This window comes from Marmota marmota, unplaced genomic scaffold (genome assembly GCF_001458135.2).
Source record: "Marmota marmota marmota unplaced genomic scaffold, marMar, whole genome shotgun sequence".
NCBI lineage: Eukaryota > Metazoa > Chordata > Mammalia > Rodentia > Sciuridae > Marmota > Marmota marmota.
In genome coordinates this window covers 10,673,519-10,698,364 of record NW_025999960.1, presented here as the reverse complement: position 1 = coordinate 10,698,364, position 24,846 = coordinate 10,673,519, and the positions used below count along the sequence as shown (strand labels likewise).

Sequence of the window (24,846 nt, the reverse complement as noted above, 5' to 3'; positions counted from 1 at the left end):
TGCCAAATGCCTTACGGTATTTATTTAATCTTTAGAAGCAGCCCTTAAACTATACTTTGCAGATTAAAAATAAAGGGGGCGAGGTTTGGAGGGGGAAAATAACTTGCCTGAGTTCACCTAGCTAACAGGAAGCAGAAGCAAGATGTGACCCATGGTTGGTCTGATGCTTAGCTCTGACATTCTTTTTTTTATATGACCTGAATATAGAGAGAGTTCTCCAGGCATCAGACATAAAAATGTTCAGAAATGACTTATCTATGTATTAATAGGTTTTAAGAACATATAAAGAATAGGTAAAAAAAAAAACATGGTTTTCTAAATCAGACCTTTTTAATCATAAATTATTTATCTGCTTGGCACCTGACACACATCTAACTAACAGTAGCCTCACAATAAATATTTGTGGAAAGAAGGAACACACTTATTTTCAGACTACAGCATTGGTTGTATTTTTGCTTTGTTTTGTTGTTGTTTTCATTGCCAGGTTGAGCACAGCCTAAGCCCCAGTTAGGGTCATATTGCCCTCCAGGAGACCTGAATGCTTGACCTCAAAATGGATTTGAGGGACTTGGCCAGAAAGTCAAGAACCTATCACAAAAGAAACTCAGAACCCAAGATCCTAATGCCTGTCAGGCAGAGGGAAAAAACAAAAGACATTTTCTCGACTGAGGATTCAAGAAGAAAGNCAACCTAGATGCCCTTCAATAGATGAATGGATAAAAAAAAATGTGGCATTTAGACACAATGGAGTATTATGCAGCACTAAAAAACGACAAAATCATAGAATTTACAGGGAAATGGATGGCATTAGAGCAGATTATGCTAAGTGAAGCTAGCCAATCCTTAAAAAACAAATGCCAAATGTCTTCTTTGATATAAGGAGAGCAACTAAGAACAGAGCAGGGAGGAAGAGCATGAGGAAAAGACTAACATTAAACAGAGACGAGTGGTGGGAGGGAAAGGGAGAGAGAAGGGAAACTGTATGGAAATGGAAGGAGACCCTCATTGTTACACATAATTACATATAAGAGATGGTGAGGGGAAAGGGGAGAAAAAAAAAACAAGGGAGAGAATTGAACAACAGCTGATGGGGTAGAGAGGGAAGAGGGGAGGGAAGGGGAGGGGGAATAGTAGGGGATAGGAAAGGTAGCAGAATACAACAGTCACTAATATGGCATTATGGAAAAATGTGGATGTGTAACCGATGTGATTCTGCAATCTGTATATGGGGTAAAAATGGGAGTTCATAACCCACTTGAATCAAATGTATGAAAGATGATATGTCATGAGTTATGTAATGTTTTGAACAACCAATAAAAAAAAAAGACTTTTCACATGACTCTAAAGTAAGTACGGGGATATAGTGGTCCCTGTCCTGTCATTAAAATACCTGTGAGGCAGTCACTTGGCCTGGGCTTTCTCATCTCTACGATGGGGCCTACTCTCCCTTCCAGGCTTTCCCTCAGCAGATCATTATTGGACCCAAAAGAAAATGTATACGCTAGAGCCTGGAAAAGTGATAAAGCAGCCCAGATAGAATGAGTCATGATTGTCTGACACTGTAGATTGACTGATCCAGCACCTGTGTTGGTCAGCTTTTCATTGCTGTGATCAATACCTAAGAAAAACAACTTGCAGAAGAAGAATGTATTTTGGTCCATGGTTTCATAGTTTTCAGTTTATGGTTAACTGGCTCCATGGCTCTGGGCATGAGGTGAGGCAGAACATCATGGTGGAAGAGTATGGCAGAGGAAAGCTGCTCAGCTCAAGCCAGAGGGCAGCAGAGCGGGGAGAGACAGACAGACAGAGGAAGAGGACAGAGACAAGAAAAGCCCTTGCAGGGCATGCCCCTAGTAACTTATGTCCCCCAACTATGCCCTACCATATAGCTTCTACCACCTACCAGTAGACCATTCAGCCATCAATGAATTAACTCACTGATGAAGTCAGAGCCCACATGATCCAATCACTTCCTGAAAGCCCCACCTCGGGAACGTTGCTGCACTGGGGACCAAGCCTTCAATACACAAGCTTTTGGGGGATATGCAAGATCCAAATCATAACAGTTCCCTAACTCTCTATCCCTGTCTTACCTCTCCATAGGAGTTAAGATATGCAAATATTTAACACTCCTCTTTCTTCACAGCCACAGATAGCCTTAACACAGAGGTAAAACTTTCCAAGTAGATTGGCTAGCACTGCCTTTCTTTCCTTCTTTCTACTTTGAACATAAATATGCTGTGTGGAGCTGTAGCAGCCATCCTATAACCATTAGGCCAAAAATGCAAGGAGAAAAGCCAAAGAGTGAAGCAGGGTGAAGAAGAAAGGTAAAAAGATCCTGGGTCCCTGATGGCATTGTGGAAAAACTAAACCAATTCTAGAAACCTCTTACGTTTAAAAGAAAAAATGAGAAAAGTGACCCCTGTTTGTTTAAATTACTAGCAATAACATATTCTATTGCATGCAGCCAAATGTATTCCTGAGACAAAACAGATGCCATAATAATCTTTTCTAAAGCATATCAGATCATGTCACTTCTCTGCATCCAAACATTCCCAGGACTTTCCATCTCACATGGGGTAAAGGCAGCCTTCTCAAGACCTGTAAGGTCAATTTGCCCCTGATGAACCCTTTGACCTCATCTCCTCTATCTTTCCCCTACTCTGTCCACTCCAGTTACATTAAGCCCATTGGTCTTGACATAATCCCAGGCACACTCCTTCCTTCCTCGGGCCTTTCTCTTCCTATGGTTGCCTCAGCCTGGAACTCTCCTTCCCTTGACAGCAACCAGCTATCTCCTTTTCCACTGCCTGGACTTTGCTGGAATGTCTTCTCTCCTGAAGAAGTTCTGCCTCCCAACATCAGACTGCAACACCTGGCTGTCCCCAACACTTCTTACTTGTCCATAACTTTTTAAATTAATAGAGATCCCCTATATCTCCTACACACTCCAGTTTCACATAAAAAGCTGATTTAATACTTGAAGGGTTTTTTCCTCTGATCCATAAAAAAAGATAAACAACATTTAAAAAATCACTTTATTATTTATGCCATAATTCCAAGAGAGATCTGAGGTACCTTATAAAACAAGCCACATAGTTTATGCATGGTAAACCATAACCTCAATAAACATAAAAGATTATGATGGTGATTCCCCTTTCTCCTTATTCTAAGCTCCTTGGGTAGGCTCAAACTCCTTGATGAGAGTCCGGGGAAATTAATTAACTGTGACAGCAGGCTGTCATCACTGGTAGAAACCCACATCATCCTTCAGAAATGCCTATGTAAGTAAATGAAGTCTCCATTCTCCAAGGTCAAAGGGTTACTCCAAATAATGACCTCAAAACAGCAAGTGACAAAGGTAACCAAAAACCCGTAGTTTGTTGAATGTAGCTCAACAACGCTGCAAATAATTCTGGAGAATGCTTACTACACTATCTTTCACATCTCAAGTCAAGGCCAGTCCCCATGAACTCATTTAGTCATCCCTCACTCCCTTGCCAGACTCTTCACCTGATGTTTCTCAAAGATCCTAGCTGGATCTCAAAGCTTATATGTGGTTTACTCTCTTGGATATGATGGTTCTCATTACCATGGAGAGGGGGGCCACGTTACAAGTGTAACTTTGTGAACCTCTCCCCCACTTGCTGAGTTTCAGCTATGCCTTTACCTGCACACAGCTGGCCTTTCTTCTTCATCTCATCTCTGCAGCCTACCACACAGACTCATTCTCCATCTCTTGCCTATCAGGACAATTTTAGCTCAGCATTTTTTATAAAGCCCTCTACCCCAACTGCCTTATGTGGATTTTTTACATAAAATAAAATTTATATAATTTATAAAATTTGTAATTTGGTAGAGTTTTATTTTTGCCAAATAAAAAAACCTAAACCTCTAATTACATCTTTGTTTCTCTATGAACGGTTTCTCCGGTTTTTAAAAATAAATATTTGCTGTGCTCTAAACAGGTTCCAGGATAGCAAGGAATATGCCCTAAGACTGTTTCATGGAATTCTAGTTTACATTTATTCTCATGTATTAATTTCATCAGATCACATTACTAAAATTAATGTGCTACAGTTTTTATTATGTATATTTAAGGCAGATCACACAATGTTTTGATTTACACAGTAAAATAGTTACTATAATCAGGCAAATGAACATATCCATCATCTCACATAGTTACTCTCCTGTTTTTGTGGTGAGAGCATCTAAAATTTATATTCATAGAAACTATCCTGAAACAGCAGGATATTTTAACTGTAGTCTTTATCAACTATAATCTTCATGCTGCTTGTTAGATCTCTAGATTTATTCATCCTACAGAGCTGCAACTTTGTGTCCTTTGACCTACATCTCCCCATAAAAAAGACTGTTGTAAGTGAACACTAAATTAAACGGAAGCTTCCCAGTGCTTAAAACCAAAGAGAGAAACGGCAGTTTATCACATCGCATTAGTAATCACACCATTCAGGAAAGAAAACCCTTTGCTTTAAAAAAAAAATTAGAGAACTGTATTACTGGATTCATGTACCAATGCCACTACAAAACATCTCCTAGAAGCTTTCATCCGCCAACTGATAGAACACACACACACATTTTCTCTTCAAAGAGCCACTTGAAAAAATACCACTTTAACTTAAATAACTTTAGCATAAGTCAGTGGCATTATCATGGATTTATTTTTTGGTTTTAATCAGAAGCCCTAAACGTCTTTGAAATCACAAAGTTGTATGAATTTCCAAACTGTTTTCTTATTTAAAAATATATAGTATGTATGTATGTATAAATAATGCAAATAGCTAGTTTAAATTAACTTAAACATCAATATTTAAACACATGCTCTCCTTTGGAAACAAAATACAAATAATGTCGACTGACTCACACTGTTCTGATGACTCTAAGGAGAAACCTCTTTATGGCATCAACCTAGTTAATTTTTATTCAGCTCCAGAAGTTTATTATCACTCTTTTTAGGGAATCAACTCATTCTCTGTGGTTTTCTTTTCTGATCTAGCAAGATGCACTTCTCTCTCCAGAACTGTCTCTCAGCAATCCCTTAAGAGTTCCCAAAGAAGCCCATACGTTCACTTTGGCATATAAACCTTATTAAAATCTCTGTAACACTGGAAGAGGTTTTCCTCTAAGAAATGATTTTAAATTTCCCTCCTTCCATCTGACTGGTGCCATGTTTGAAAGAAGAGAGCCCATGTATTCACTGCCTCTTTGTTGGTTGTCCCTAGCAACCACCTTTCCTTCTTTTACTCACTCAGAGTCATACTTCTTTTACAACATCAGAAAACTGCATATAATTTTAATTGGCTCTATTACCTCTTCCCAGTGCATCTGTAATAAGAACAATGTACAGAGTAAAGACACCAACCCAAGACTGACAATTCCGGATCCTATTTAGCCATACAGGAACTTTCATTTTTCAACTGGCAAACATGTTGGAGGTTATTTTGAGCAATTAGATTGCATTTTTAAAAGCAAATTAGCAAACTAGCATGGATAATAAAATATTCAAGGTTATACAGAGAATACAAACTGTCAATGCTGCTTGTTAGATCTATAACATTCCATCATACATAAAATTTGCTTCAAAATAGAAATAATTATATATTAGAGAAATACTAATGTACATTCTTCATGTTTCAGTAAATAATATAATAAAAAAAGTCTTGGGAGACAGGCTTTTCAAGTCTCAGTGTCTCTTTCCAAGTCTCTGAGGAGAGTACCTTTCTGCAGGAGGAAGGATGGTCAGGTTTCAGGTTCTGCAAAACATTCTGCCTGCTCAACTGAAGAGACCTTGACTCCAACAGCAGGTGCCCTACATGGTTTTATCTTCAAGCCAGAGAGTGAAGGCTCTTTAAGTGCAAACATTTAAGATCATGTTTTTAGGCTTACATCTTACAGTCATGTTAAAACTAAAACTGAAATAACATGACTAACCCACCAATATGGCCACAATTAAGTTTCAGGACAACCTTGCCATTTTAGTAACCACTTGTGGTTTCTCACCTTAACATTCCTCAAGTAAGACTCACTAGAAGGAGAATGGTAACATCCTGACACTTTTTTTCCCCTCTTTGGTCAGGCCATGGTCCATAAGATACTAACTACTGCTTAGCTGCTCCATGTCAGGGGATTCCCATATTCCAATCAGCTCTGGCCTAGGGCACAGTAGGGTCATCTGGTTAAATTCATGGTTTCCAGATCTAGTCCTTCCTACCTAAATATAACCTAACCTTTATTTATGTCTCCAAATGACAACATTGCTAGAAAACTTTATGAAACTTATCTGATGGTTTTCACAACTCTTCCTGTGCTGATTGGCGATCAGTTCTTTCGTATGTTCAATCAGATGTTTGCATCCTTTGCCTTTTTAGCCCCACATTTAATCCTGTTTGATACACTCCTGAATGATACTGCTCTCTACTGAGCAAGGAGGCATCGATCTTGGCACCACCTTTTACTTGAGTGTCTTTCCCAAAATTCTTGTAGGCACAACCACCAATTCACTTATCATATCACTCTCTTTCCATCTCTTTCTCTCTAACTCTAAGGAAAAAGTGCCTACCTCCTATTATGACTTACAAACCTATTTTTAGTCCACCTAATCTCACTTCTATATATTTAATCTCTCACTCTCTCCTACTTTCCTCCCTCATCCCACAAATTTAACAACTACTCCAGTCTTAAAGCAATATAAAATGACAATGATAAATTAAACGCCTTGAATATGGGTCCTCCTGTTTTTTGGAGTGATTATTTTAGTAATTCAGTAACATTGATATAAATCTCATCTTTCTTACCATAAGTCATGGGGGGGGGAATCTAATCATACCAAAAACATCCTGGATTTTGTATTTTGACTGAAATGTGTGAGGATAACAGGAGGTGTCATGTCACATGAAACAGATTTTTACTCAGAAAAATCTCCATTAGACACATCTCTTCCTCTGTCTTTCCCCTTCTCTCCCAGCCACCATATCTTGCCTCACAATCCTCCCACTAAAAAGTGCTGAGACCTTCTTCTCTCTCCCTCATTTAACTTGCAGGGTAAATATGTTTGCTTTAATAAAAACATAGCCCAGTCAAACTGTAATAGCTCCCTCTTATTATTTTCTCAGAAGCTTTCTTTCCAACCCAAAGAAATTCTTATATGAGGTGCTAAGAAGACAAAGTGTTCTCTATATCAAATCTAAAAAAATTCCCACTGACCCCAGTCACCAAAGATCCACCATCTTTTTTTCTTCATAACTACCAGGTTGCTCCAGGAAGTCTGCCCTCTTCCTCGAACCACCAACTCCTGCTTAATCCCCTGCAATGACTCTTTCTAACCATCAGTTGAAACAACTTTCTAGAAATTCACCAAAGATCTCTTAACTATCACAGCTAATAGATTTGTCCGGTTTTGATTTTTTGTGTCTTCTCAGATCATTTTAAACCTTCCTCTTTGAGTTCTTGCCATGACACTGTATCACAAAAGCACACAGAGCACAGCTTACAGACATGATCCTTGGTTTGAACTTATCACTTAAGTTTACAGCCCTATTTAATAACCAATGCTGCCTGTTATGTCCTATAATTCAGCTAAAAGGCTATCTGCTTCATTGAGTTGTTATAAAAATGAGTTAAAACATGTAAAGTTAACCACAGAGTGGCTGAACTTGGTAGGAGATGAATAAGCCTCCTCCTTAATGTGAGAGTCCTGATTTTCTCTCCTTTCTCCTTAGAGAACATTCTTTTAATCTTTTACTGGTTTTGCCTTCTCCAATCTACTAAATATGAGCATACACCAAAGTTAATCAAGTCCTCACCCTTCCTTCTACTCCTTATTTTCCTCCTCTTTCTCCTTCTTCTTCTTTCAGAAAACTCACTGACTCAATGACTTCAATGACTTTACACACCCACACCCACACACACACATACACCTAACCTTTCACTGTGCTTCTGTGCCTTCCTCATCTCTTACACTCTCCATATATATAATAACAAACGTTCTTGTCTCTGAAATTTGCTCCTCTCCAGATACTTTTCTATATAAGCATTGCCATTATTATGGCAAAGTAAAATTACTCAAAACCTTCCTCAATGCGTAGATGACAAGCTGCAAGACATTTCAAATTAAAGCCCTCTACAATCAGCCTCCCCACCTTCTCTGTCCCCCATTACAACAACAACAACAACAAAAAAAAAAACACCAGGTGAACCCACAATTGAGCCTTTGAACTTGCGGTTCCTCTTACCAAGAATACTTCCTATGTTCTTCAACCTTAAGCTCTAAGTTCCAAGACTAGACAAATTCTTCTTCTCCCTGAATAATTCTTCAATTTCCCTGACCTTTTCCTCTGAGTGCATCCATGGCTATTGTTTGTACCACACATTTTCCATGTCACATTTACTTCTTTCAATGGTCTCGTGAAGGAAAACAGGGACAACGCTGGAAGAGAAGAAAAATCTAATTATCTATGAAGTCTTCTGTGTGTCCTTGTCACTGAGCCAGGAGCTTTCACTGGTCCTCCCAGTGTTTGTGAGAGAGACACAGTACTGCTGCATGTTTTAGAGTTCCAGGTTAGGAGTTCTCATATTTCTTATATTCAGAAGTCACTTGATAATATTCATTTTCTCATTTTTGTTCCAAATTCCCAAGGTACGCGGAATAGTTTGTGCCTAAAATTTGTCATAACAGAATTATATGGTTATTCATAATGTATTTTCACTGTGTTCCTCTCATCTAGGCTGTCATCATTTAGCTAAGTGAGAGGCTGGGTCTCTAACTTTAGTCCATAAAGCTGTCACCACAATCCTCATGGACAATTTGCAGTGACACGCCCATAGGCATGTCAAGAAGAAATACATATAAGTGTCATAGTCAAATAGTTGGTGGCAATTTATTCTGCTTTTTCTGTTGCTGTAATTTTAATGAGCACACTGCACATTCTCATGTGGGACCTGCAATCCATTAGAGAATGTTGCTGTATACACTATGTTGGCTCCTGCCTGTCACAGAGCGATTTGCTGACAAAACGAAAACCGTTCAATGGATGTGTAACTGATGTGATTCTGCAATCTGTGTATGGGGGGAAGGTGGGAGTTCATAACCCACTTGAATCAAAGTGTGGAATATGATATGTCAAGAAATTTGTAATATTTTGAACAACCCACAATAAAAAATTAAGAAATGTAAAAAAAAAAAAAAAAAAAAAAAAACGAAAACCGTGCCCCATTTTCTCAACGCGACAAGAGGTGAATGGTGAAAAGTTTTGTAAATGACTTACAAAATGAATGCCATAACCCATTTATACATTTTTTAAAAATAATGACCTCTCCACAATGAAAGAGTGAAATTATTACATATTCTTGAACTACTAAAATGCATTTACTTGCACAAATGTTGGCAGAATTGTGTCAAAAATTGAGTTTCTTACCTTTTAACAATGGTGAGTTTGGAAAAAAAAAGTGGCACATAATTCTTTCCCAGTTATTTATTTACACATTTTCCTTTTATCTTAAAGAGATTTTGATGAAGTGAGAAGCTATTTTTAATAAATCTATAAGTTATTCTAATTTATTTCTAGGCATAGATTCTTTGAACAAATTAAATATATTCTGTCCTTTCATTCAATTTCTCTGGTCTGAAAAGTTTACAGAAGAGAATATACAAAATACTTTCACAACACACTGAAAAAAGCTGAAAAAAGCAGAATCCATATGAGTTTAGAGAGCTCAAATTTCATTTGCTTCATATCTACAACATAATTTATTGCAATAATATATGTCTGTTATGGAAACCACTTTCCTCCCAAAGAAGAAACGCTTTTCAGCATGAATGTGTCTGTACATTTTTTTTAAATCACCATGACAACTTTTGCTTCTTCAGTATATGAAATTTGTTAACTGCTTGAGACAATGTGAAGGAAAAGTATTGTGAAACAAGAAGCAGTGTTTGCTCCATCTTTAAATTGATATAGCAGGAAAAAATTACAAAAACCAAAGGAAATGATTACATTGGTATTCACAACATAGAGCAACTGATCCAGGTAACACCGCCTACCAATGTCTTTCTGGTGAACACCTGGTGAAATCGCTTTCTATCGTGATTATGGAAGATCATGTTCAGCAAGAAAATACAGGTTTTAGATTTTGTCATACTGATTTGACTATCTCCTGTGGCATACGTGAGCTTTCATTTTTGACCACAGGTTGCTGAGATGCTTAGTGAATATGTTACTTTCAGCCAGTTCAATAGCACCGTGTCTAATGTCAATAACATAGATGATGAATCTTCCAGAAAAGAGTGTCTCTATTCCTGATGTCTCTATACTGTTGATTTACTCCAAATTGAGCAAAAATAAATAAAACAGCTGCTCTCAAACAGCTTCTCATCAACATATCTAGAATAAAAAGTGTTTCTGCAATAATTTACTTTCACATAGAATAAGCTCAGTTAAAACTCAGGGAAAACTGGTGAATCTGACTGATCAGAAGCTAAGCAGGTCTCAGGTAGACACATGGAATCCCCAGTGCTGAACATGTGGACACCACCTAACAAAGAACAAATCAGTTTCACACAGGTTTGATGCCCAGTGTTATCCTGATGTGCATTTTTAAATTTCTATTTCAAAATAAATAAATCAAGGAAAAAAGAAGTATTTGGCTTACCCTATAGTCACACAGCTAACACAGCTAATAAGTTGCAGAATTTGGGCCAGAATCTAGATCTCCAGACACTTTGTTTTTTGAGTTGCCCATGAATGATTTTTAATTGCTTGATTCCTTTTTTTTTGGACAAAGTTTCAATTTTCTAACATATCAACTGGCCATATGTTTCCTATCTTTTGATCCCAAAGACTTAAGGCTTTTCTGGGACAAATTTTCTCTCAAGTTCTCTATGACATCATCTGCCACTATGTGCTAACTTGGAGAGACAATCTTTTACTTCATTCCAGACATAAAAGTATTATGTAGTTACAGATGCATTTTGTGGGAGGTGGGAGAGATGTTCACAAAACAGTTACTCTTCCGTATCACACAATAGAAGTTCCTTAAGAGCAAGTCTCCCGATCGTCTTAGTCCAAAACCTAGCAGGACCGTGACTGGACATAGTCACCAAGAAAGTTTTCTTTAAGCCCTGTGTGTTGGCACATGCCTGTAATCCCAGCAACTCAGAGGTTGAAACAGGAATATTGCAAGTTCAAAGGCAGCCTCAGCAACTTAGCAAGGCCTTAAGCAACTTAGCAAGAACCTGTCTCAAAATAAAAAATAAAAAGGGCTGTGGATGTTGCTCAGTAGTTAAGCATCCCTGGGTTCAATTCCTGTTACCAAAAAGAAAAAAAAGTTTTTTGAATAAATGATTCATTCAGAAGATACTCTCATTAACTTAGTAATTTAGATATACAGATTATTCCCCTAATGGAGGCAAATATTCACAAAAGACAGCCACAAGTTTGTATTTCACACTTCAATATAAAATATAACTTTTCAAGGTGTATAAGTGAAAGACAGCCATCATTTAAACTTATTTCCTTCCAAATGTCTGAGACACAAATTGGGTTGAGATCTCTGGCTTCCTCCTGAAGTCAGTGAGAGCTCTCAGGCTGGAGATTTGCTGTGATCAGAGGGCTGATTCCCACTCTCCACCCTGCATACAGGTGCCTGCTCAAGCCTTCCCTGCATAAAGAGTTGCACTGGCCTGCAGTGGAACCAAAGCCTTACTTCCCACTTGACTCATTAAGCCTGAAGGTGACCTAAGTGAGGCTGCTATTTCTCAATCCTTGAAATGATATTGTAGGCAGCATTTATGCCTCCATTTTCTGAAGGAAGTTCTCTCCAAACCCAAAATATGTGGCTTCTTCCTCTTCTTTGATGTATGGATTAAGGAGTTTGGAAAGGTAATTGGTGTCAAGCATAGATTCTGAAGTCAGACTGCCTAGATTTAAATTGAAACTCCCTTCTTACAGTTACGGAAACTTGAGCAAGTTATAGGACTTCACTGTGACTCATCCCTTCATCTGTAAAACAGACATGACAACATCACCTGTCCAATAAGGATTCATTGAGGATTCAAAGTTACACACACACACACACACACACACACACACACACACTCCAAACAGTGTCTGCAACAGAGTGTTAGTATTTGTTGTTCTTATCAGGTTCAATGGGCAGTCTGTAATCTGTTTTACTCTCCGACATCACCCAGTTTCCCACAGATGTGCATTAAGCATAATTTATGTTAAAATACAAAAGAGAAAGTCAAGATCATACTAGCTGCTAAAGTTACCACACACTTTTTCAAAGTTGTATTCTAACACCCACAACTTCTACTAACTTTACAAAACTCCCTCCAACATTCACAAAATGTATGTAAATTAACATTAAAATAAAAGATCTGAGACAAATGAGAAGGTTTTTATTGGGAACACCTTTTCCAACATGATGTAAGCAACTGTTTTGAGAACAGGGTTTTAAAAGAGGACAAATACTGGAGGAAAATTAGTGGGATAGCACTAAAAGTAATTTGTTAATAATTACAAATGCTTTCAAATGTGTATGCATGCAAACACTTGTAATTTCACTTCTCACAATTTATCCTAAAATTATTACTGCTGAAAATTTAAATGAGAGAATTATACTATAACCTTGCTTTAAGTAATAAGACAGCGATCTAGGCATGATGGTGTATGCCTGTAATCCCAGTGACTTGGAGGCTAAGGCAGAAGGATCACAAGTTCAAAACCAGCCCCAGCAACTTTGTAAGGCCCTAAGCAACTCAGCAAGACCCTGTCTCTAAATAAAATACAAAAAATAAATAAATAAAATGACTGGATGTAAGGTCCTTGCTTAGCATCTGGACAGCCATCTTAAGTGACAGCAATCATTTTAAGAAAAATTTCACTTTCCTGCCCAAGGGCATATCTGAGAAAGGTTCATCACTCCCTCATACCAACCCAACTCTTAACTGCTGCATTTGGGCCCACGCTCTAATCCCTGAGTCTGTCCCATAAAAGTTGCAGAACCCAATCCTGTATTGCCTGTCTTCATCACTCTTGTGTGTATCTCTGCCTGGTTTCCATCTTTCATTTCTTGCTTGCCTGTCTCCTCGTTCCTGGCTTCCTTTCATTGATGCCGAAACCCGGGACCGGGTTTCTTGGTGTGCCTGCTCCCCTCTTCAAGGGTCACTGAGTGTCCCTGGCCTCAATCTAAATTCCACTGTGGGACTAGGTCCTCAATTCAGCCGAACACTCTCTCTACACCTGCCACAGGACATTCCAGGTAAGAACCCTGTCTCTGGTCGACCTAAACGACCTACGGGTCCTGGGAAGTGACAAAGATTGTCTGGCACTTCCAGGGTTACTGTGTGGTTGGGGGCACCCCCAGCCTCAGCTTTCACAGCTACGGCTGATCCCTACTGTCGACCAGGTCTATAAGTGGTCTTTTATCTGGGTCCTGGGTTTTGAGAAAAACCACCGAGGGTGATTGGGGAGTTGTTCCTGATGGGACCTCTCTGCATTGGGTTAATCTCTATGGCTTCTGCCCCTATGTAGTCCCACCGGAACTCCCAATGCCTCTATGGGCCCTGCTCCTGACACCAGTGGTGGTGACAACCCCGAGTGGAACCATCCTCTTGACTGGGTGATACTAGAGATTGGGGCATTCCCCATCTTTAAACTTACCTCCTATGTTTCACCCTGGGCAGCTCCTCATCCATTCCCTCCCACAGTCTCTAGTCTGCCTCCTGGCTAACCTAGGGTCTCTTTCTCTCTCTCTCTCACCCCCGACCTAAACCCCATAAAATTTATCTGTTTGTGCAATCAGATCTGGCCTCAATATCCTTTGGATTCTAAATGGCCACTTAATGGCACTCTAGATTCCAATATCATCAGGAATCTTTTAAACTATTGTGAGCACTAGGGAAAATGGAAAGAGATATCATCCATTGAGGCCTTCTCCTCTCTACATTTTAAGCCCTCTCTCTTCAACTCTGTCCAAAGGGACAGAAAATCCTACCCAGGACTCCTCCTCCTTCAACCCGCTTCCCAGCAATTGTCCCTTCCACCTCTCCTCCCTTCTCTTCTCCCGCCACATGCCACACACTCACGAGGTGCCACTGCCCAACCCACATCTCTGTGTCCCCTATGCGAGGTAGCTGGGGTAGATGGTATAATCTGGGTTCATGTGCCTTTCTCTTTGTCAGATCTTTCACAGGTAGAAAAGTGGCTTGTGTCCTATACTTCAAGCCCCACCACATATATCAAAGAGTTTCAATATCTGACTCAGTCATATGATTTGACCCTCCTTGATGTCCATATGATCTTGTCTAACACCCTCTTGCCTGAGGAGCACAGGAAGTTTGGGAGCAAGATAGAAATTATGCTGATGAGGTACATCAGACCTCCCCTGCCCATCTGATTGGCACTGCAGGGGTCCCTGATCAGAACCCCAACTGACATTATAATTCACCTGGAAGAGTAACAAGTAGAACCAATTCATTACTTGTCTCATGGCAGGACTTAGAAAGGCAGCCCATAAGGCGATCAATTATGAAAACTCCAGGAAGTCATCCAAGATAAAAATGAAAACCCTTCAGCATTTCTAGATCGCCTGACCAAGGCTTTATTACAATATACTAATCTGGACCCTGAGACTCCAGATGGGAGACAACTACTAATGACCTACTTTTGCTCCCAGAGGTACCCTGATATTAACACCAAATTAAAGTGCCTAGAGAAGGATCCCCTAACTCCCTAAGCTGAGGTTCTGGGAGTGGCTTTTAAGGTGTGGCTTTTAAGGAGAGAGGAGAAGGCCCAGAAGCAGAAATATCAGATGCTTGCTCAAGCCATCTGTTCAGCCTCAGCATCTGTCCCTGGTTCATTGGCCCATGGAAGGGTCCCTTGGGACCACCTGGACCCTGTTTTAAATTGTGGTCAGTTTACTGGGTTTGTACATGTCCTAAGCCTGGCAAGCTTCCAGGCCCTTGTCCTAAATGCCATCAAAAGGGACACTGGGCAATGTTCCCAAGCACATAGTGGCCCCCAACCCTCCAGCCCTTCTGGTTCCCCTTTCCAACTCTTGAAACTGGCTGCAGAGGACTGACAAGGCCCAGGTACCCATAACCTGACCACTACCATCACTCCACGGGAATCCAGGGTAACTCTGCGTATTTCAGGTGGGTCTGTCTCCTTCCTCCTAGACACCAGGACTACATATTCAGTCCTCAAGGAGTTCTGGGGGCCTACTAGCAACCCTTACAGACACCTAGCCTTGTTTACTTTTTTGGGTCTCTAATTTTTATAGTCATTCCACAGTGCCTTGTGTCCCTTATGGGAAGTGACATTCTCACGAAGTTGGGGGCTATTCTTTTCTTCTCCCCTCATATATTCTTCCATCCAGACTCGCCTGCTGCTCCCCTGATCCTCACCCTGACCTTAGGACCATCCCCTATTCTGTCTGCCAGTGCCTTCCCATTACCCACTTCCGAGGTGAACCCTACTGTCTGGGATGTTTCAAGTCCTTCCATCGCCTCACATCAGGAGCCCATTCACATCCGTCTCAAACCCCCCCTCCATTTTCTGGCCCAATCACAATACCCTGCTCTCCCCCCTTGCTGCTGCTGTCCCTCTCTTTCTGTGGAGCAGCCTTGTCAGGCTCCTGACAATCAACCCACTTCTTATCCCAGGTGTGTGTGTGATTAGTCCTGCGCCACTTGTCTTTCATTGGTGCCAGTGACTCAATCACATTCTCTTATCAGCTTTGCTCTCCCCTCTGGGGATTAGAGCTGCTTTGGGATCCTGGCCTGAGAGCCCAGGATAATGACCACACACCTTCTTCTATTCACCCAGCGCTCTTCTTCTTCATCCACACTCCAGCCTCATTTGTGTAAGTGACTTCGCTCTTCCCCTCCCCTCCTCCTCACAAGTCTACTCCCTAGAGATGGCAGTGACAGATCTCCTCTCTAGAACTTAGATCTTGGCCCAGCATCAAGATCCCCCCCCTCCCTTCCCCTTGGCAAGTTCACTCTTACTCTCCATGGGGAACTCCCAATCCTTTCCCCTTGGTGAGTTCACTCTCAGGTCTTGGTTCTCAGCTCCTCACCAGACCTCACAGAAGCCCTGGCCAGGCAACCAAGTTGGCTCTCAATGGGCAAAGCCCGAGACTAGGGAAGTAGTGGGTGACTCCCTTCTCTCAGTCCCAGACTCCAACTTGCCATGAGGAACTCCCAAATCCCATCTGACTCACCTTTCAGCTGCCTCCTCACCCACTTAGCCCCACATAATTTGGCTCCTGATCTAAAGGCCCATCAACCAATTCAACCTTCCAATCTCCATAACTTTGGGGAGCGCTCAGGAAAAGGGAAGAAAATCCCATATGCACAGGCTTTCTCCTTTCTCCATTCTAAGCCTCCCCTTTGCTCTTCTTGCTGCCTTGCCCAGCTTCTACTTGCCACTAAAGCTCTGGATTCCTCCAGAGACCCTACTTCTAGACAATCAAGGGACCCAGAACTCTCCTACATTGTAAAGCCCTGGGCAGCGATTTCCCTGGCCAAGGCCATACTGAAGCTATTATTGAAATACAAAGGGCAGACTCAGCAGGCATGATAAGAGGCCTAAGGAAAAAAAAATAAGAAAAAAAAGAAAGAAGTGTCAATTTAACTTTTCCCTTGGCTACAACACATAGATGACTTCAAAACTTTATCTTTCTATCTCCCTGATCTCACAGGCTCATTTCACCTATTTGCAGCTGAAAAGCAGGGATTTGCTCTAGGGGTCCTCAACACTGCTGGGGCCAACCTTTGCCTATGAAGGGTCTTGACCCTACTGTTTGGGGATGGGTCCCTTGCCTATGAATGCTGCTTCAGCCTCTCATTAACAAGTCAAAGAAACTCACCTTTGGGCCCCACTCATCATGCTGGCTCCCCATCACCTAAAGGAACTCCTCACCTACAAGGACTTATATTCCTTACCTCTGCCACCTTTTATCTCTACAGGTTTCCCTGGTGGAAGATCCCAGTCTTACTTTCCTCACATGCTCACCTTTAAATCCTGCTAGTCTCCTCCCCACTCCTCAGGACTCTTCCACCTCTTCTCCTCTTAACCATTCACACATTGAAACTCTGGAGGAGTTTCTTCCATATCCCTCCCACATACAAGAAGGCCCCTTGCTCCAGGCAACATACACATGGTTCACAAATGGCTCCTCCTTCTTTCAGTAGGGAGTTCGTCAGACAGGCTTCTGTTACAGGATTTCCAACCCCTCACCAAAATTGGGCTGTCCAGAGTCTGCATCGCCCAGCACCTCCTGACTATCACCATTGCCTCAATGACACCCCGTTCCCCTAACGAGGGACCAGATACTGCACCTTCCCAGCAGGAAGAAGCTACATAAAATTAATCTATGCCCCTATCCCTTAAGGGGCCCCATAACAAACAAAAGGAGGGGGATGGCGGTGAATGTAAGGTCCTTGCTTAGCATCTGGATATCCATCTTAAGTGACAGCTGCCATCTTAAGAAAAATTTCACTTTCCAGCCCCAGGGTGCTTCTGAGTAAAGTTCACCACTCCTTCATACCAATCAACCCTTCACTGTCTGCATTCTTTCCTGCCCAAGGCCATATGACTGATCACTCCCTCATAGCAACCACTGCATTAGAATTGGCTCTAATCAGAAATGCAAATCAAAACCACCCTAAGATACCATCTCACTCCAGTTAGATTGGCAGCCATTATGAAGTCAAACAACAACAAGTGCTGGCAAGGATGTGGGGAAAAGGGTACACTTGTACATTGCTGGTGGGTCTGCAAATTGGTGCAGCCACTTTGGAAAGCAGTATGGAGATTTCTTGGAAAGCTGGGAATGGAGCCACCATTTGACCCAGCTATTCCCCTTCTTGGTCTATTCCCTAAAGACCTAAAAAGAGCATGCTACAGGGACACTGCTACATCGATGTTCATAGCAGCACAATTCACAATAGCAAGACTGTGGAACCAACCTAGATGCCCTTCAATAGACGAATGGATAAAAAAAATGTGGCATTTATACACAATGGAGTATTACTCTGCATTAAAAAATGACAAAATCATAGAATTTGCAGGGAAATGGATGGCATTAGAGCAGATTATGCTAAGTGAAGCTAGCCAATCCCTAAAAAACAAATGCCAAATGTCTTCTTTGATATAAGGAGAGTAACTAAGAACAGAGTAGGGTCGAAGAGCATGAGAAGAAGATTAACATTAAACAGGGATGAGAGGTGGGAGGGAAAGGGAGAGAGAAGGGAAATTGCATGGAAATGGAAGGAGACCCTCAGAGTTATACAAAAGTACATACAAGAGGAAGTGAGGGGAAAGGGAAAAATAATACAAGGGGGACAAATGAATGTCAGTAGAGGGGGCAGAGAGAGAAGAGGGGAGGGGAGGGGAGGGGAGGGGGGATAGTAGAGGATAGGAAAGGCAGCAGAACACAACAGACACTAGTATGGCAATATGTAAATCAATAGATGTGTAACTGATGTGATTCTGCAATCTGTATATGGGGTAAAAATGGGAGCTCATAACCCACTTGAATCAAAGTGTGAAATATGATATATCAAGAACTATGTAATGTTTTGAACAGCCAACAATAAAAAATAAAAAATAAAAAAAAATAAAAATAAATAAACAATAAAAAAAAAAAAAAAGAATTGGCTCTAATCACTGAGCCTGTCCAAAAAAAGTTGTGAAACTCAAGCCTGTATTGCCTCTCTTTATCTATGGAGAAATGTGTCTTTATTTGTCAGTTCTGTGTGTATCTCTGCCTGGTCTTGGTCTTTCATTTCTCAATTGCCCGTCTCCTGATTCCTCACTAATACAAACTAATACAAATTAAAATCTACAAATAAACCAAAGTGACCAGGAGCACAAATCATATCTCAATAATAACCTTGAACATTAATGGCCTAAATTTAATCCAGACTGGCGACTGGATTTAAAAACAAGACCCAACAATATGCTCTCTCCCAAAGAGTCATCTCATAGACAAAGACATCCACAGACTGAAAGTGAAAGGATGGGAAAAAATATATCATTCATATGGATCATGTAAAGAAGCAGGTGTGTCTATCCTCATATCAGATAAAGTAGACTTCAAGCCAAAGTTAATCAGAAGGGACAAAGAAGAACATTCCATACAGCTTAAGGGAATTACATATCAACCAGACATAACAATCATAAATATTTATGCCCCAAACAATGGAGCATCTACATACATCAAACAAACCCTTCTTAATTTCAAGAATCAAATAGAAAACAACACAATACTGCTGGGTGACTTTAACACACTTTTCTCACCACTGGATAGATATTCCAAATAAAAACTAAACAAAGAAACTGTAGAATAAATAATACAATCAATAATTTAGCCTTAACAGACATATATAGGATATTTCATCCATCAGTGACTAAATACACTTTCTTCTCAGCAGCACACAGACCTTCTCTAATACAGACAATGTTTTATAAACTATCATATATGTTGTTATACAATTGTAATATTACCCTAATATATTTTTAGCATCTGTAGTGTTATTTTGATAGCTCCCTTTCCATTGACATTAATTTTTGTGTTCTTTCTTTTTTCTTGATTAGAATTGTTTTATTTTTATCAAATTTTAGCTATATCATTTCTTCCCTATTTCAGATATTTCTGCTTCTACTTATTTTTCCTTCCTATTACTTAATTAATTTGAAAATAATTTGTTATTCTAGCTTCTTTCTGATACAAGTATTTTAAGTTCTAAATGTTCATCTGAATACTGTTTAATTCCAGAGATCCTGATATTTTCAGCTTTTATTATCACTTAGTCCAAAGCACTTTTTATTTACTTTTCTGGTGCTTTTTTCCTTAACCTCAGAGTTATAAGTGTGCCACTTAATTATGAAATAGTTGACATGGGACTGGGGTTCAAAATATCTTAAGGTGACTAATTTCTAATGTAATAAATCATGCAGGAAACACAGTCTACATGATTTAAAATTTTACAAAAGTAAAGGAAATGCTTTTTATATTGATTGTATTGGTTACATACATGTCAAAACTGATCAAATTGCATACTTCAAATATGTGCATTTTATTGTACTTCATTTTTACCTCAATAAAAGTATGAAAAAAAATGTTTTTTGCTTAAAGAAGCAGCATGTATATCTTATTTAAAATACATTTAGGGGCTAGGATTGTGGCTCAGCGGTAGAGTGCTTGCTTAGCACATGCAAGGCCCTGGGTTAGATCCTCAACACCACATAAAAGTAAATAAATTAAAAATAGAGGTATTGTGTCCAACTGCAACTAAAAAATAAATATTAAAAAATAAAATACATTAATATAGCATTTGTTATGTTTAAAATACTGTTCTAAGCACTGTAAAAATATTAACTAATTTAATCTTATAGTAACACTATAAGGTGATAATATTCTTATCACTTTACAAGTGAAGACAAGAGTGCACGTAAAAAGAAGAAAACTGCCCAATGTCATAAAGTTTACTTACTAGCGGACATGCCAGAGTTTCAACCAAGTACTCTAGCACCAGAGTCCATATGCTAATTCACTATTTTTTTTCTTAAAGTTAACTTTTGCCTACCCATATTTTAAAAATATTCTACAGTAAATGTGTATTTTTTTATAACCAAAGTGATTTTAATTGTATAATAGGAGACATAAAGGGTAATAGCATTTTCTTAGCTATCCCAACAATTATGTGTATTCTTTGCCAAAGTATGTATTTATTTCATTGATATTGTCCTAAATGTAAATAATTAGTAAAGATATACAAAGTTTATATTTATTATGAATTTCACCTAATTTTATATGTCCTTAAATTTCACAGAATAAAAAGCTTCCTGATAATTATACCACTTTTGTGTGTTCTTAAAAATAAAACAGTTTGCGTCACAGATGTATACTTTTCTTATCTAGGTTGTTTTCTAGGCTAACAGTGGAATGTGAATCATCCAATTGTCTACTTGTTACAGAGAGACTAATAGACATGTAGTTCTCCAATGAAGATCTCAGTAGGATCAACACTTTGGTTAGATTCTGGCTATGGTTATTTTGCACACCATTCTCTACTGTGGGGACATACACATGTTTTAAGAATAAGAGCAGTCTACATGAATAATCCCACTGGGATCCTTCAGAAAAATATCACCACTACATAACCAAACTCAAAAGACAAAAAGCTAGGGGAAATTGTGCTTTAAGAGATGAAAATGTATCTTTTTAATATTTAAAACATATTTTGCAAAGAATTCCAATGTTTTGAAATTTTATTTATAAACATCTTTTTAAAAATATTCCATATAGAGATCCGCTCACAGTGGCCTGCGTGGGACCCAGGTTCACAATAGGCCCAGGTCCATCCCCCTTCACTGGCAAACACCCACCAGAGCCCAGCCTCAGGCACAGGACCGCCTCATTCAACTATCAGACTACTGTGAGAGGCAAGGCCCAGCCCAGATCTGCACACACTGACTTACACAGGATCCAGATCCAAGGTAGGTCTGAGTTCGCACCCCCACACATACCTGGGAGCCTCAGCCTAACCCACTTCCATCTTGAGACACTGCAGTCATCCCTATAGCCTTTCCCACGCAGCAGCCCCTACCTTTTTGACAACAGACAGGGCCTAGAAGCAGCTGTGTCTCAGAGGAGGCATCCCAAAGACAGTATGAGGCCCACCCTTTCAGCCCCATCTCTATAAGTCAACACTTCCATCTTGGGGCACCTCAACTATTATCTCAAGTTACCTCAGCTAATGCTGCCACCACTTTTAGTTGAAGTAGCATACATTGAGGGACACCAGCAGGGTCTGGAAGCCCAACCTCAAGGTAAGGTACAGACAATCTGTACCAGTACTACAAGAATATAGGGAAGAAACTGTAATATCTCAGATCCACTCTGCAAGAAAGGAAGACACACAGACAACATGAAAAAACAAGGGAGGAAAGTGCCCCAAACAAACCAGGACACTACAATAACAGAACCTATGGACAGTGAAGATGATAAAATGTCAGAGAAGGAATTCAGAAGATTCATAATTAAAATGATCTATAAATTAAACAAAGACCTAAATGAGCAAGTACAGGCAAAAATTGATCACTCCAACAAAGAGATAAGAGAGCAAATACAGGTAGAAAAAGGTTACTTCAAGAGAGAGATAGAGACTCTGGGGGAAAAAAAAAAACAAATAGAAATCCTTCAAATGAAGGATACAATGAACCAAATAAAAAAATGCAATAGAAAGCATAAACCAACAGACTAGATCACTTGGAAGAAAGAACGTCAGACAAAGTATACAATCTGGAAAATAAAGTTGATCACACAGTGAAGATAGTAGGAAACCATGAACAGAACATACAAGAATTATGGGACATCATCAAAAGACCAAATCTAAGAATTATTGAGATAGAGGAAGGCATAGAGTTTCATACCAAAGGAATGCACAATCTCTTCAATGAGATAATATCAGAAAATCTCCCAAGCATGAAGAACGAATTGGAAAAACAAATACAAGAGGCTTACAGGACACCAAATATACAAAATTACAACAGATCTACACCAAGGCACATTATAATGAAAATGCCTAGCATGCAGACTAAGGATAGAATCTTAAAAGCCACAAGAGAGAGGAATCAGATCATATATAGGGGGAGACCATTTGTATCTCAGCAAATTTTTCAACTCAGACCCTCAAAGCCAGGAGATCATGGTACAACACATACCAAGTTCTGAAAGAAAATGGACACCAACCAAGAATCTCATATCCAGCAAAGTTAAGCTTTAGATTTGATGATGAAATAAAAATCTTCCATGATAAACAAAAGTTAAAAGAATTCACAACTAGAAAGCCTGCACTACAGAACATCCTCAGCAAAATGTTCCATGAAAAGGAAATGAAAAATGATGAAAATCAGCAAAGGGAGGGATTACACTAAAGGAAAATCTAATCAGAGAAACCAAGTCACATTAAATACCAAAAATAAACAAAAATGGCTGGGAATACAAATCATGTCTCAATAATAACCCTGAAGATTAATGGCCTAAACTCACCAATCAAAAGACATAGACTGGCAAATTGGAGAAGAAGAAGAAGAAGAAGGAGAAGGAGAAGGAGAAGGAGAAGGAGAAGAAGAAGAGGAAGAAGAAGAAGAAGACCCAACAATATGCTGTCTCCAAGAGATGAATCTCATAGGAAAAGACATCTACGGACTGAAGGTGAAGGGTTGGGAAAAATCATACCACTCACATGGACTGTGGAAGCAAGCAGGGGTTTCCATTCTCATATCAAATAAAGTAGACTTCAAGCTAAAGTTAATCAAAAGGGATAAAGAAGGACACTACATACTGCTCAAGGGAATCATACACCAACAAAACTTAATAATTATAAAATATAAGCCCAAAACAATGGAGCATCTATGTTCATCAAACTAACTCTTCTCAAATTCAAGAGTCAAATAGGCCACAACACAATAATTTTGTGTGACTTTAGCACACCTCTTTCATCACTAGATAGATCTTCCAAATAAAAGCTGAACAAAAAACTATAGAACTCAATAATACAATCAATTACTTAGATTTAACTGACTAGAATGTTTCATCCTTCAATGAAAGAATGTACTTTCTTCTCAGCAGCACATGGATCCTTCTCTAAAATAGACCATACAATATGCCACAAAGCAATTCTTAGTAAATAATGGAGATACTACCCTGCATTCTATCAGATCATAATGGAATGAAATTAGAAATCAATAATAAAATAAGAAATAAAAGCTACTCCAACACCTGGAGACTAAATAATATGCTACTGAATGAACAATGGGACACAGAAGACATCAAAGAGGAGATTAAAAATTTTTAGAGGTGAATGAGAACACAGATTTAGCATATGGAAATCTCTGGGACACTATGAAAGCAGTTCTAAGAGGAATGTTCATTGGATGGCGTTCATTTATTAAAAGAAGAAAAATTCAACAAATAAATGACCTAACATTATATCCCAAAGCTCTAGAAAAAGAACAAATCTACATCTAAGGTAGTAGAAGACAGGAAATAATTAAAATCAGAGCTGAAATCAATGAAATTGAAACAAAAGAAACAATTGAAAAAAATGACAGAACAAAAAGTTGGTTTTTTGAAAAAGCAAATAAAACTGATAAACCCTTAGCCATGCTAACCAAGAGAAGGAGAGAGAAAACTCAGATTACTAACATATGTGGTGAAAAAGGAAATGCCACAACAGACACTACAGAAATACAGAGGATAATTAGAAATTATTTTGAAAACTTGTACTCCAATAAAATAGAAAATATCTAAGGCATCGACAAGTTTCTAGAGACATATAATTTGCCCAAATTGGATCAGGATGATATACACAATTTAAACAGATCAATTTCAAGTGACAAAACATAAGATGCCATCAGAAGTCTACAAACCAAGAAAAGCCCAGGACCAGATGGATACAGGGCCTCACGTGCAATGCCCTGGATTCAACCCTCAGCATCACATAAAAAAAATAAATAAAGGCCACTCCCAGCTCTCCTGTGAACGCAATAACCAGACAGAGGGAATCAGGAGTGGCGCGGGACTCGAGGCGCGGAACTCCCGGCTACCGCTCCCACCAGTGCTCACAACTGAGGTCTCTTGCACCAGCTACCAGGGGCGTGGCTACAGGAGGGCAAGCAAATTCGCTGGGGGATCTCAGCCCCAAGCTCTACAAACTTAGGGTCTGAGGGAGGCAAACAGGGAGAGTGAGCCCAGGTGTTCATGAAAACAGGGCTCCCAGGAGCAGCAGACCTGGCGTGTAGCCAGTAT

The 24,846-nt window shown here is 39.5% G+C and overlaps 1 protein-coding gene across 3 annotated transcripts in view; it reads right to left on the bottom strand.

Moving 5' to 3' along the window:
• The window catches only part of Tmem117 (transmembrane protein 117), a 474,182-nt gene that overhangs the window by 262,541 nt on the left and 186,795 nt on the right, over positions 1 to 24,846 (bottom strand). The window lies entirely within an intron of this gene.